Below are 13,125 nucleotides of genomic sequence, written 5' to 3'. Positions count from 1 at the left end.
TTTAAATGTTATATTTGGAATCCAACAATCTGTCAGGTGTTAGTGCAATGAAAAACACTCCTCCTGGAAGGGATGGTTTTTTTCTTTCCTTCAAAAAAAAAAAAAAAGCACAGAAACATACAAACAAAACCAAGAATCCATTCAATGTTGTGTGTGTGTTTTTTTTTTTTTTAATGCTTTTTCAAAGTGCTTCCTGGCAAGTGCAATTACTTTTCAGTTTTTATTATACTTTCTGCTTTTTTATGTGAGAAAATATTCTTAAAAATCAGTGACCAGAAACAAATTGTAAGTTCCACTTTTGCTATCCACTTAGCATTTTTTCTAAAGTGCTTACTTGCTTATTTTATCTGGGCTTTCTTAGAGAACAGTAATGTCCTTTGTCCCACTGATGTGTCATTTTGACAAACATTCAAAAACCACAAGATGCACCAAATGACTTTGTGAAAGATACCAAATAAAACAATTGATATTCAGTGATTACTTTCCTAACACAAACACATTAATCATACCTTCATGGGAATACACTAGTTCAAACACTGGGCACACAACTGTTGATGTGATATGCTTCCAATTGATTAAAAGAGATTCCTTTCTAGAATATAAAGCTAATGTAAGCTTGGTAGATAACATGTCCATCTGTCCATTCTTTGGGAATTAACAGATGTAATACACAGGCAAAAATTAATTAGTGCTAGAAAGAAGGAAGAGCACAACTAACTGCAGCCAGCGGAAGAGCCTGGATATAATGTATGCTGCACTGGATATGTTAGAAAAGACAAATGCAGCATCTCAAAATCCGGATTTTTCAGGGACAATCAGAGTGGATGTGTGTGAAAGATCTTATCAAAATCTCATTAATATTGACAAAAAGAAAGAAGACAGAAAGTGTACAGGTAGTATAAGGAGAAACACTGCATGATGAAATGGGGTCTTCCTTCTTAAAGCAATGGTCCAGGAAGTTGACAGTCAACACAATGGTGACTTCTTATGAATAAGTTAGAAACAACAACTAATGAGACTGATGGAAATATACAGCAATTTTAAAAGAGGGATTAACATTGAATTAACAGAGGAAATACATTTATTTTAAATTAAATTACTAAAATAAAATATAATAATGTTTCCTAAAATATTCCCAGATGAAGAAATTAGGGCAAGTAATAATAAAGAAGAAAAATCTTATGACAAGAAACATAATGTGAAGATGAGCTTTGAATTAAAAGAATAAAACAGTAGATGGTTCATTACTAAAAACTGAATTAATAAGGAGAAGCTAAACACAAAGCAGTTCTCAAACATTTAACATGTTTAACTGTTAAATAATAAAGTCCCATCAAAGCCAGCATAAGACATCTTTCCTGATCTTTATCACAAATATTTTAAAATCCAACCATTGAAATAGTATGACAATAAAAATAAATGAAAACTTTGAAATTATTAGTAAAACTAGGAAATGAAATTATCAGTCTTGAAAACACAGGAGGGAAAGCTAAAATACAGAAGTAAGAAGAGACAATCACAAAGTATATGGCAATTAATGTATGTATGAATAGTGAACCATGCATACATACAAATGCAGAGGTAATATTCGCCCAATTCTGATACGATCACACTCCACATAATGAATGGCATTTTGGTCACTGATGGTGGTCTCATAAAATTAGGATAGGAATTAAAAATTCTTTGTGATATCTTAGCTGTTGCAACATAATATTACTATGTAGTTTACTCAAGTGTTTTGGTGATACTACTGTCCATATAAAAGCATAGCAATATAATGTATACATTATATAAAACTTGACAAACATAAGTAAGCATGAAATTGTTTTATATATTACTAGTTTAGACTTTACTCCAACTTATAAAATTAAACATGATTATTGCAAAAATACTTTTTGTGTTATGTCAGAAGTATCTATATTTATCTTGTGTTCACTTTTTGATTTCATTAAAAGACCAGGTTTAGTGATTGCCCTATACTATCTGGATTTGCATAAGCAAATTCTATCAAGTTCAAACAAGGACAAAATAGCCCAATGATGGATTCCCTAGTATGCATCTCTGTCATTAAGTAGTGCATGGATGTATATATCTTTTCAAGTAGTTAAATAGCAATGAGAAGTGTAATATCAGATTTATCTTTAAATACACATAATTTATGTAGATAAATGGTGAACAAGTCCATGATGGAAGATGAGATCAGGTATTAGAATACTAAAACTCAATTCATTGATAAAATTAGCCCATAAATAAAACACAGACGATAACTTAGAAAGATGATGGTCAAAGTTAGGGCTGAGAAAAAATATGTGCATGGAAGAAAATAAAGATTATGTCAGATACTTTAAAAGTCAAAGGAAAATGGTTGATGTTAAAGACTGCAAATGAGAACAAGCAGGCTGAAGATATGGTTAGAAAAGGGACTTGGAGCAACTCATATCAAAATACTAGAACAAGAGATCAGATTCAGATTTTAATTATCAAAGTTACAAGCTTTTCTTGTAATTTTTTTACTGTGCTAAAACAAGCTCAGAAGAAAAATGAATAAGGAAAACTTTGAAACCTCTTAAGCATTTTAAAATATATACAAAGCTACATGTTTCAAATTAAGATTAAATCATTACTTAAATTCTGTAAAACAAATTTCTAAAATAAATATGTGCAACAGTGGTATCTTAAATCAACCATCAAGTTTTTAAATGTAATTAATGGAATCTGAAAAAGTAATGCTTGACTGTACAGTATCAATCATTAAAAAGAAACTATGAATAAGCTGTTCTTTAACAAAAGAAAAATTCACACTTTCTTTTGCTCCTTGAGTTTAATTTATTCAACTTCCCCCACAGAATTTTATTCATTATTATAATAAAATGCTCTATTGCTCTTTAAAGTATTTTATTGAATATTATTCTTACACAGAGAAAAGAGCTGAAACTGACATTGAAATTGAAATTCTAAAAATGTCTTGTGATCAGGCTCTGAAAGCTAGGTCAGCCTTTTCCCAAGGGTTCATTTATGGTAACAATGATTACTAGCTTACAGTTGACCAAAAATGCATATTACAAATGTGGTTTTAATCTTTTTTTCTGCCATTCTTTCATCCCTTGCTCCATCTAACCATTTTTAGTATATCAGTGTTTTCCTCTACTCAGATTTCACAATGTCTCTGTCTTGGGCATTTTCAGCCACCTGCCCTCTGACTGTCATTCAGCATTCTGGTCAGTTGGCCAATGCTGTTTCACAGGAGTTTCCATTTGTGTCACACAGTCTGAAATGGTGTGCTTCACTTTCTGCCAACTATTCCTACAAGATATGCTCTGCTATGAGCCAACCTTTGCTTATACTAAGACTTGGAGAGGCACACTGGTGCAAAGCAATGCTGACAGACTGGCAGTGTCCCAAGTACTTGCTGTTAAGAGTCCCGTCTTGCCATTTGGTCTCTGACTTTGGGCTGACAGGAGCTCCAAATCATCTTGTATTCTTTGGCGTCAAAACAATTACCCTACTTCATAGAAATATTCCTTGGAAAATACTTTTTTTCTCATTAACAATCAATTCCCTTCATTTTAAAAGTTTATGTGTATATGTGAATAATCTGTATGATGCACATTCAATATGGAAAGCTTTATATGTCTGATTATGTACAGAACATTTCACATTTACACTAAACTCTTACATAACATGTTGAAATCTATTTTTTAAATCTTTAAATGTTTCTGCTCAGGCTCCTTTTCATTCGATTTGGTACAGCAAGTTAGATATACTAATGTGTACTGGGAGCTCTTGAAGTCAGTGATTGAAGACAGGCTATCAGTGAATGGCATAGGGACAAAAACCTAACAGTGTTCAATAGGGGGAAGATGGTGACACACACTTGTGTAGGAGGGGAAATCTTATCTGGGCACAAGTAACTTAGTCCAATTTCTACACACTATAACTCAACCCACAGCCATACTAATTTACTTTTTTTAACTTTTATTTTATAAATATAAATTTCCAAAGTACAGCTTATGGATTACAATGGCTTTTTCCCCCCATAACTTCCCTCTCAACCGCAACCCTCCCATCTCCTGCTCCCTCTCCCATTCCATTCATATCAAGATTCATTTTCAATTCTCTTTATATACAGAAGATCGATTTAGTATATATTAAGTAAAGATTTCAACAGTTTGCACCCACACAGAAACACAAAGTGTAAAGTACTGTTTGAGTGCTAGTTATAGCATTACTTCACATTGGACAAAACATTAAGGACAGATCCCACATGAGGAGTAAGTGCACAGTGACTCCTGTTGTTGACTTAACATATTGACACTCTTGTTTAGGCGTCAGTAATCACCCTAGGCTCTTGTCATGAGTTGCCAAGGCTATGGAAACCTGTTGAGTTCACAAGGTCGTAGTCAAAGTGGAAGTTCTCTCCTCCCTTCAGAGAAAGGTACCTCCTTCTTTGATGGCCCATTCTTTCTACTGGGATCTCACTCACAGAGATCTTTCATTTAGGTGTTTGTTTTTTTTTTTTTTTTTTTTTTTTTTTTTTTTTTTTTGCCAGAGTGTCTTGGCTTTCCATGCCTAAAATACTCTCATGGGCTCTCCAGCCAGATCCAAATGCCTTAAGGGCTGATTCTGAGGCCAGAGTGCTGTTTAGGACATTTGCCATTCTTGAGTCTGCTGTGTATCCTGCTTCCCATGTTGGAGCATTCTCTCCTTTTTAATTCTATGAATTAGCATTAGCAGACACTAGTCTTGTTTATGTGATCCCTTTGACTCTTAAACGTATCATTATGATCAATTGTGAACTGAAACTGATCACTTGAACTAGGGAGATGGCATTGGTACATGCCACCTTGATGGGATTGAATTGGAATCCCCTGGCATGATTCTAACTCCACCATTTGGGGCAAGTCCGATTGAGCATGTCCCAAATTGTACATCTCCTCCCTCTCTTATTCCCACTCTTACATTTAACAGAGATCACTTTTCAGTTAAATTTAAACACCTAAGAATAATTGTGTGTTAATTACAGAGTTCAACCAATAGTATTAAGTAGAACAAAAAGACAATATTAAAAGGGATAAAGTATTAAGTTGTACATCAACAATCAGGACAAGGGCAGATCAAGTCACTGTTTCTCATAGTGTCCCTTTCATTTCAACAGGTTTCCTTTTTGGTGCTCGGTTAATTGTCACTGATCAGTGAGAACATATGATATTTGTCCCTTTGGGACTGGCTTATTTCACTCAGCATGATGGTTTCCAAATTCCTCCATTTTGTTTCGAATGACCAGATTTCATTGTTTTTTAGTGCTGTATAGTATTCTATAGAGTATATGTCCCATAATTTCTTTATCCATTCTACTATTGATGGGCATTTAGGTTAAATGAACTTAAAAGCCATAGTAATTTTAAAAAAAGTTATAAAAACTAGGTAGTGAGTTTTGTCTTTTTGATCCAGTCTTGTAAATAGATATAAAGGAACAAAATGTGTTGAGGTACAATAACGGAAAACAGTTACACCTTGGATAACCATGAAACCATCAGTTTCAAGGGATTTAAAAATCATTTATGTTCAATAATTTTGAACTTACAGAAAAATTAAATCAGAGTGTGAAAATTTCCCGTGTAACTCAAAGTGATTCAGCAAACTTTGGCACATTCCATCATATTTTTTGTGTGTGTCATATATATATATATATATATATATATATATATCAGAATTTAAGAAGCCAAGTAGTTAAATATCTACTTCTAAATAAGATATCATTAAACTGTTCCACTATGTCAATGTCCATAATTCAAAAAAGGATCTGATTTGAATTTGTTGCTCACACTTAAACAGTGATTCACACTTTCAAAAATAGATTAGTATTAATAGAGATAACATGAAATCCAAACAGCCTAAATTTTTATGTTGAAATTCTAACAGTTTTTTGAAATGTAAATGCATAGTTTTTAAACAGGAAATTGAAATGTTAAATATACCATTAAAAGCTATTCATTTTATGTGGCAGATAGTAAGAAAGATTAGAAACAGACAATTTATAAAAATTTTAAGGAAAATGTATTAACATATCATAAGCAGAAAAGTAAATTCCATAATTTTAATGAATTCTTAAATATTTAGATTAAAATGGATAAAATAAAGAAAACTGACAAAATATTATGAATTGAGATTTAAAAACGAGAATAAAAAACAAAAAAAAAAGAAAAATGGTCATGAGGATTATTTTTTTCTTAATTCAATCTTATTTAGAGTTAGAGAAAAGTACAAATTGACACTAAAAAATTACAGTGAATGTTCCATTTCTCTTTTTAACACATTGGAAAAAAAGCTTTCCTCAATATATTTTGTTATCAGATCTTTTAGAAACAGTCAGTCCCCTGTTGCTGATCAGGGATCAAAGTAGTACAACTACTTTGGAGGAAATCTGAAAATATTTATCAAAATTCTACATGCATTTAAGTTTTGTCATAACAGTCTCACATATAATTAACTATTTTAAGCTATTTATTTCACATCAAAAGTTTACTTATGGTATTATTATTTAAAATGGTATAAGAATAACAAAATGCTTTTTCCTATTAACAAGGAACAAGTTCATTAATCATACATATTATTTTGGTATGTCTATATCTAGATCTATTAAATCATTAAACCTGCAAGACCATTGAAATAGTTTGATATTCCAAATTTCTGATAAAATTTTTCTTGCTTTGCCTGAATAACCTAGGATATTGTCAGAAATACCTCCCCTGCAGAGGGTCAACAGCTCTCTTAATATCCTACGCCAGGGCAGGTGCAATGGTGCAGCAAGTTAAAGCCCTGGCCTGAAACGCCAGCATCCCATATAGGTTCTAGTCCCAGTTGCTCCTCTTCCAGTCCAGCTCTCTGATGTGGCCTGGGAAAGCAGTGGAAGATGGCCCAAGTCCTTGGGCCCCTGCACCCATGTGGGAGACCCAGAAGAAGCTTCTGGCTCCTGGCTTCAGATCAGCGCAGGTCCGGCCATTGCTGGCATCTGGGGAGTGAACCAGTGGATGGAGGACCTCTCTCTCTCTCTACCTCTCTGTGTAGTTCTTTGAAACAAATAATAAATAAATCTTTAAAAAAATCCTATGTCCACCACCTTCATTACCTCCAGACCTGTAATCAGAATTAACACTGTATATGTTTCATGAGGCATTTGCAAAGCAGAAATCATCTATGCAAACAATAATGAAAATGATATATAATAATTATTAAAGTGTGCTAATGCTTCATGGTTGGAATCATGTGTACAGAATATTTCTGAAAGCATTCATATCAGCAAGGAGGAATGTAGTTTTACATGAATTGATTTTTTTCAGTTTGATTAAACTTTCTAGAAATAATGGATTCAATTCCAAAATTGGGCACCTCAGAGTAGCTCTACTTTTTTTCTATTGGATCAGTAAACTGCACCAAAAATCATCTACAGTGGGGTGTGCACAGTTGTTAAGATGCTGCTTGAGATCTCAGCACTTCATGTCCAAATGCCTGGATTTGAGTCCCAGCTTTGCTTTGTTTCAGCATTCTACTAATGTACACCCTGAGATACAGTAGGTGATGGCTCAAGTGCTTAGATTTCCACCACTCACGTGGGAGATCCAGGTTGAGTTCTGGACTTCTAGCTTCCTATCCCTGGCTGTTGCCAACTTCCGGGGAGTTATCAGTAGATGGAAGATTCCTTCTCTCTCTCTCTCTCTCTCTCTCTCTCTCTCTGTCTCTCTCCCCCCTATCTCTCTCTCAAATAAAAACAAAAGATAACTATTTTTAAAATAAAAGTTAGGGGCCGGCGCCATGGCTCACTTGGCTAATCCTCTGCTTGCAGCTCTGGAATCCCATATGGGCGCCGGGTTCTAGTCCCGGTTGCTCCTCTTCCAGTGCAGTTCTCTGCTGTGGCCCGGGAGGGCAGTGGAGGATGGCCCAAATGCTTGGGCTGCTGCACCCGCATGGGAGACCAGGAAGAAGCACCTGGCTCCTGGCTTCGGATCGGCGCAGCGCCGGCCTTAGCAGCCACTTGCAGAGTGAACCAACGGAAGGAAGACCTCTCTCTGTGTCTCTCTCTCACTGTCTAACTCTATCTGTCAAATAAATAAATAAAAATAAAATAAAATAAAAAAGAAAAAAGTTAAAAGTATCCATATTAAATGAAGTTACAATATCAAAAATCTGTAATATCAGAAGAATGAATGTAAAAACCTGTGAGGTGACACTTAACTCAAAGTCTTACATAACCACGACATCTGAGTGAACCTTTAGGGACATCCTTCACAACACTCAGAATCACACCCTTGCGGTTATGTTAGCTGGGGACCAAGAATTCGATAAACAAGTAGTAGATGCAAGTTGCCAACGTTCTATTGTTGTTCTTCATGATAAGTTTGTATTTTTACAGATACTATTACTAAATATAATAGATAAGTATATAAAATGAAGTATTTTCATGGGCTAACAGTAGAGGACCAAAGTTTATGATTAACTAAGTAAATAAAGGAAAGGAAAGGAAAGGAATATGCCAATATGGAAAGAAATACCATATTGAAAGAATAAATTATAGAACATTGTGCATAGTCAAAGATGTATGTTGAAGATTCTTTAAGTGAAATGCTGTATAAGATAAGATTGGTGTATATAATCCCAAAGCAAATTAAACCAAAACATTGCACTTCACCAGACATGAAATGTACTGTTTTTCTAATAGGAGGCCGGTACATATCAATAATTAGAATATTTTTACAGTGAAATTATCCAATGTGACTAATTGATGAAACACCTCTATGCAAAGTAATTAGACAACACATTAAGGTACTGCTATTTATGTAATGAAAAGCAAATTCTATTTATAAGAAGGCCACTATTGAATCAATATGATCAAAATTATGTTTCCTCAATCAGTTTTCATGCCTAAGTTGAAACAGAGTTCCAAGACCAGTATGCTAACGTGAGAGAATAATCTTTGAAAGGATGCTTTGATTATGACTATTCTCATAATCATGCCTCCACGGGTCTGCCACTGTTTAATAACTATGCCACTGCAGGAAGAGAACTACTCATCATACAGGGAAAACAATGACATTGAGCTAAATATAGTCACTGTTGTCCAAACACATATGATCCCATCCATATGGGGACTTGTGTGAAGCAGATAGCAACTGGATTTGGGTGAACGACCATCCCCAGTCACTCTGTGATTTTTTTCAGTGTTTAGTTCCTCAGATTCAAAAAATATGGATTGAATATATTTACTCTGAAGTTGAATTCCAAAAACAGGAGTGCTCTAGTATTCTTTGTTCACATAAATATACTTCTCAATCTTCAATACCAAACAGCAACTCTACATACCATTGATATCCCAGTCACTAATTCCCTTATTCGGCTGTTAACTAGATGTTACAAGGAGTCACAAATATCACAGTATCGGTCTTCATCCCCTATTCAATGACTAAATCAAACTCCGGTGTCTTACGGCAGAAAAAATTCTCCCACAGGAACCGAGAAATAACTTTGAACTTGCTACACTGTTCTGAGTACGAAATAAACAAAAATAACATATACAATATTTAGGAAATCCATGTATCCATTTTGCCTATGTCCATGCCCACTCTAAAGTACACTGTCCTAGCAGTCTACCAAATTTATCATTTGTTCAGTGCTTTTCAGTTTTTAAGAAGGTATCTTAAGGCTGGCACCACAGCTTACTTGGCTAATCCTCCACCTGCGGCGCCGGCACCCCGGGTTCTAGTCCCGGTTGGGGCACTGGATTCTGTCCCGGTTGCTTCTCTTCCAGTCCAGCTCTGTGCTGTGGCCCGGGAAGGCAGTGGAGGATGGTCCAAGTGCTTGGGCCCTGCACCCCATGGGAGATCAGCAGGAAGCACTTGACTCCTGGCTTCGGATCAGCGCCGCGCACCAGCCATAGCAACCATTTGGGGAATGAACCAACGGAAGGAAGACCTTTCTCTCTGTCTCTCTCTCTCACTGTCTAACTCTGCCTGTTAAAAAAAAGAAGGTATCTTAAAGAATAACACCAACAAAAATATAAATGAACTTGGTGCATGCACATTCACCTATTGAGAGATTCCTAACTAGGTACATAGGATCTTGGAGGCTCCCCTCCTCCCCAAAATCTGGAGTTGAGTCTCAGAAGACCTGAAAGAAGTCAAAGAACTGTCTTCCATGTTTGGAGACTCCTCAATGCCTCATTCGCATCTCTCCCAAACCAATCAGGCTTTACTAACTCCCTGATTGGCTTATATTGAAAGCTTCATATGCCTCTACACTGACAAAACAAAAGAATATCCGTTATCAAGCCTATAAAAACCTCTAGACAATCAGCTCTCAACAGTTCTGTCCTTCAGGGACCACTCCTAGCTGCTGTAAGCTTTCTGCTTCTTTCAATAAATTGCTTTTGCTTTCCTCACAGATGCAAGACAAGGAACTCTGAGTACTGGACTAAATTCTGCACTCCGCTCCCTCTCCTTTCTGTTTGCTATCCCTCCTCACTCAGTCTCAACTCTCAAGAAGGCAGGGGAGAATGCCTCAGGCTACAGATTCTCTAGTAGGATATAGGACTTAACCCATTAACCATGATCACACTGACTGATTTTTTTTCTCCCTTCTTTGCAGTTCAAATTTTATTGATGGCTTTTTTCTTCAGTCTATGACAACAGAATGACCTGATTCTCTACCACTTTGTTCCATAATATAGCAATGTATTTGACTGCCCTAAATAATGGAATCATATCTTGATGTCATCAGCTAGTCCTTTTAATCAAGGTTTTTCTGTACTGTTATAACTGAGCTAGGTAACTAGAATTTTACCCGTAGTGGTGGAAAGTTTAGAGTTTTAGGTTGTCTGTTGAGTCTTGATGGCTTGAGGGAACTGGATCTTCAAGGAGTTAATATTATCTGCCTATTTTAAGTCAGTGATTACTCTATCTCTGATTAGATCTGGCCCTCAGCATTGGTTCACATGCTCAGGTCAAATGGATTATAAACATACTACTGAACTATAAAATGATGCCAAACCTATGTCATGCTTATATAAATATCTGACTATTTTGCTGTTCATGGGGCTTGATTCCAGAGCAGTTCCATCCACCATGGCTTTATGCCAGACATAGTCTTTCCTGCATGTTATGTTGGTTGCTTGAATTAAGGGTTAATGAATTTTCTTTCTACCTCCCCTGCGTTAGCATTCAATGAGGACCCAATTAGTGCTAAAACAGAGTAAGCTACCCTTCCTTTTTGCACTCCCATCCTTGCTCACAACCCTCCCCTGCCTTGCACATCCCAGCACTAAAACTGCTGGGCAGAATCACCCATCTGTGTAGGAGTCAGGGTGGGACACATTGGGAGTCTGTCCTGTGAGTGTATGCCCACATCAAGGACATGGAACCAATCACCCAGTAGATATAAGATAGGTCCACATATATCATTTGGCTATGTGGCTGGAGAGAACCAAATGCACAAATGGTGCTTTTGTCCTGCCCAAGCTGGCAAGCTCAATGAGCCGGATGGATTTAAAGGACAAAAGCACAGTAAATAGTCAGGCATTGCCAGGTAAATAAAAAAGGAATGCCAAGACGGAAGGGAGGGTAAAAGTCAAGTAAGGATAAAGCTGACTACAGCTGCCAGCTTTTTTCTCCTCAATTGTGAATGCAAAGTCACAAAGGAACCCATGTTCTACAGCACTGAAGGAAGCATTGGTCAATCATACTGCCATATCTCTCACTGTGATAGAAGGAGAGACAATCTTGGAGCAGGCATCAGGATACAGTAGGTAAAGCCACAATCTGTAATGCCAGCATCTCATTGGGTGCCACTTTACATCCTGACTGCTCCATTTCTGATTCAGCTCCCTGCTAATGTACCTAGGAAAGCAGCAAAGATGGCCCAAGTGCTTGGGACCATGCCATCCATGTGGAAGAGACACAGATGAAGCTCCTGGCTCCTGAATTCTTCCTGGCTCAGCTCTGGCCATTGTGGCCACTTGGGGAGTGAGCCAACAGATGGAAGATCTCTCTCTCTCTTTCTCTCCTTTTCTCTCTGTAACTCAAAAGTATTCCCAATATAAATGATAAGATCCATATTCAATCATACCCAGATAGCTTCCAAAATATTGGACCTAAGAGTGCATTGGAAAACCTCCTGAAGGTTGGATTTTTAAAATTAGGACCAGGAGAAAACGCAACTGGACAACAAAACAAGGTCACAAGTCTACTCACATTCTTATGGCCACACCAACCTGATGATCCCAAAAGGTCTGAAAAATGCTGTGATTATGATCAGCTTAGACAACGCAAGAAGGACTGTCCACATTCCTATCAGCAAGGACCCGTCCTATTTGTAACAGGAATCTTTGGAGGGCTGCCTGCCCCCACACACCAAGACCTCTAAGGTCAGTGTCTCTTCCTCAGATAACTCAACAGGACTGAAGGTGCCCAGGGCTTCTTTTACAGGCTCATACCACCCAGTCAACACTCAGAAACCCCAGGTGGTCCCAAGCATCAAAGGGTAGAAGTTGACTTCCTCCCAGCTAATGGATCTGCTTTTTCTGCCCTTCTCTCAAATCCAAGTCTCCCCTCTCCCCCTAGTATAACCATGAGAGGCATCTCAGGAGTCTTTACTTAGATATTTCACCCAGCCCCTCAATGTGTAACTGTACACAATAAACTTTTTTTTTTGAGAGAGAGAGAAAGAGAGAGAGAAATTCTGTATCTGTTGGTTCACTTCCCAAATGGCCACAATGGCTGGGGCTGGGCCAGGCTGAAGCCAAGGATTTCTTTTAGGTTTCCTACGTGGGTGCAGGGGCTCAAGGACTTGGGTCATCCTCTGATGCTTTCCCAGGAACATTAGTTGGGAGCGGGATTGGAAGTGGAGCAGCTGGAACTCAAACAAACACCCATATGGTATGTGGGCACTGTAAGCTGTGGCTTAACTTGCTATGCCACAACCCTGTCCCCAATAACTTGGGTTTTACATATGCATTCCTGATAATATCAGAGAGCCCAACACTCCTCTTAGTGAGAGATCTCTCAGCCCATATGGAAACTACCATTCTCATGGCTACAGTGCAATTCTTATGCCTTTACCTAATCGAGAAAAATTAAT

At 37.1% G+C, this 13,125-nt stretch overlaps 1 long non-coding RNA gene across 1 annotated transcript in view; it reads right to left on the bottom strand.

Moving 5' to 3' along the window:
• Positions 1-13,125, bottom strand: part of LOC103349096 (uncharacterized) — a 374,077-nt gene that overhangs the window by 83,008 nt on the left and 277,944 nt on the right. The window lies entirely within an intron of this gene.

The sequence above is a fragment of the Oryctolagus cuniculus genome, chromosome 9 (genome assembly GCF_964237555.1).
Source record: "Oryctolagus cuniculus chromosome 9, mOryCun1.1, whole genome shotgun sequence".
In the NCBI taxonomy this organism is placed as follows: Eukaryota; Metazoa; Chordata; class Mammalia; order Lagomorpha; family Leporidae; genus Oryctolagus; species Oryctolagus cuniculus.
Note: the sequence above shows the minus strand (reverse complement) of the source record. Positions and strands in the feature narration are given on the sequence as shown.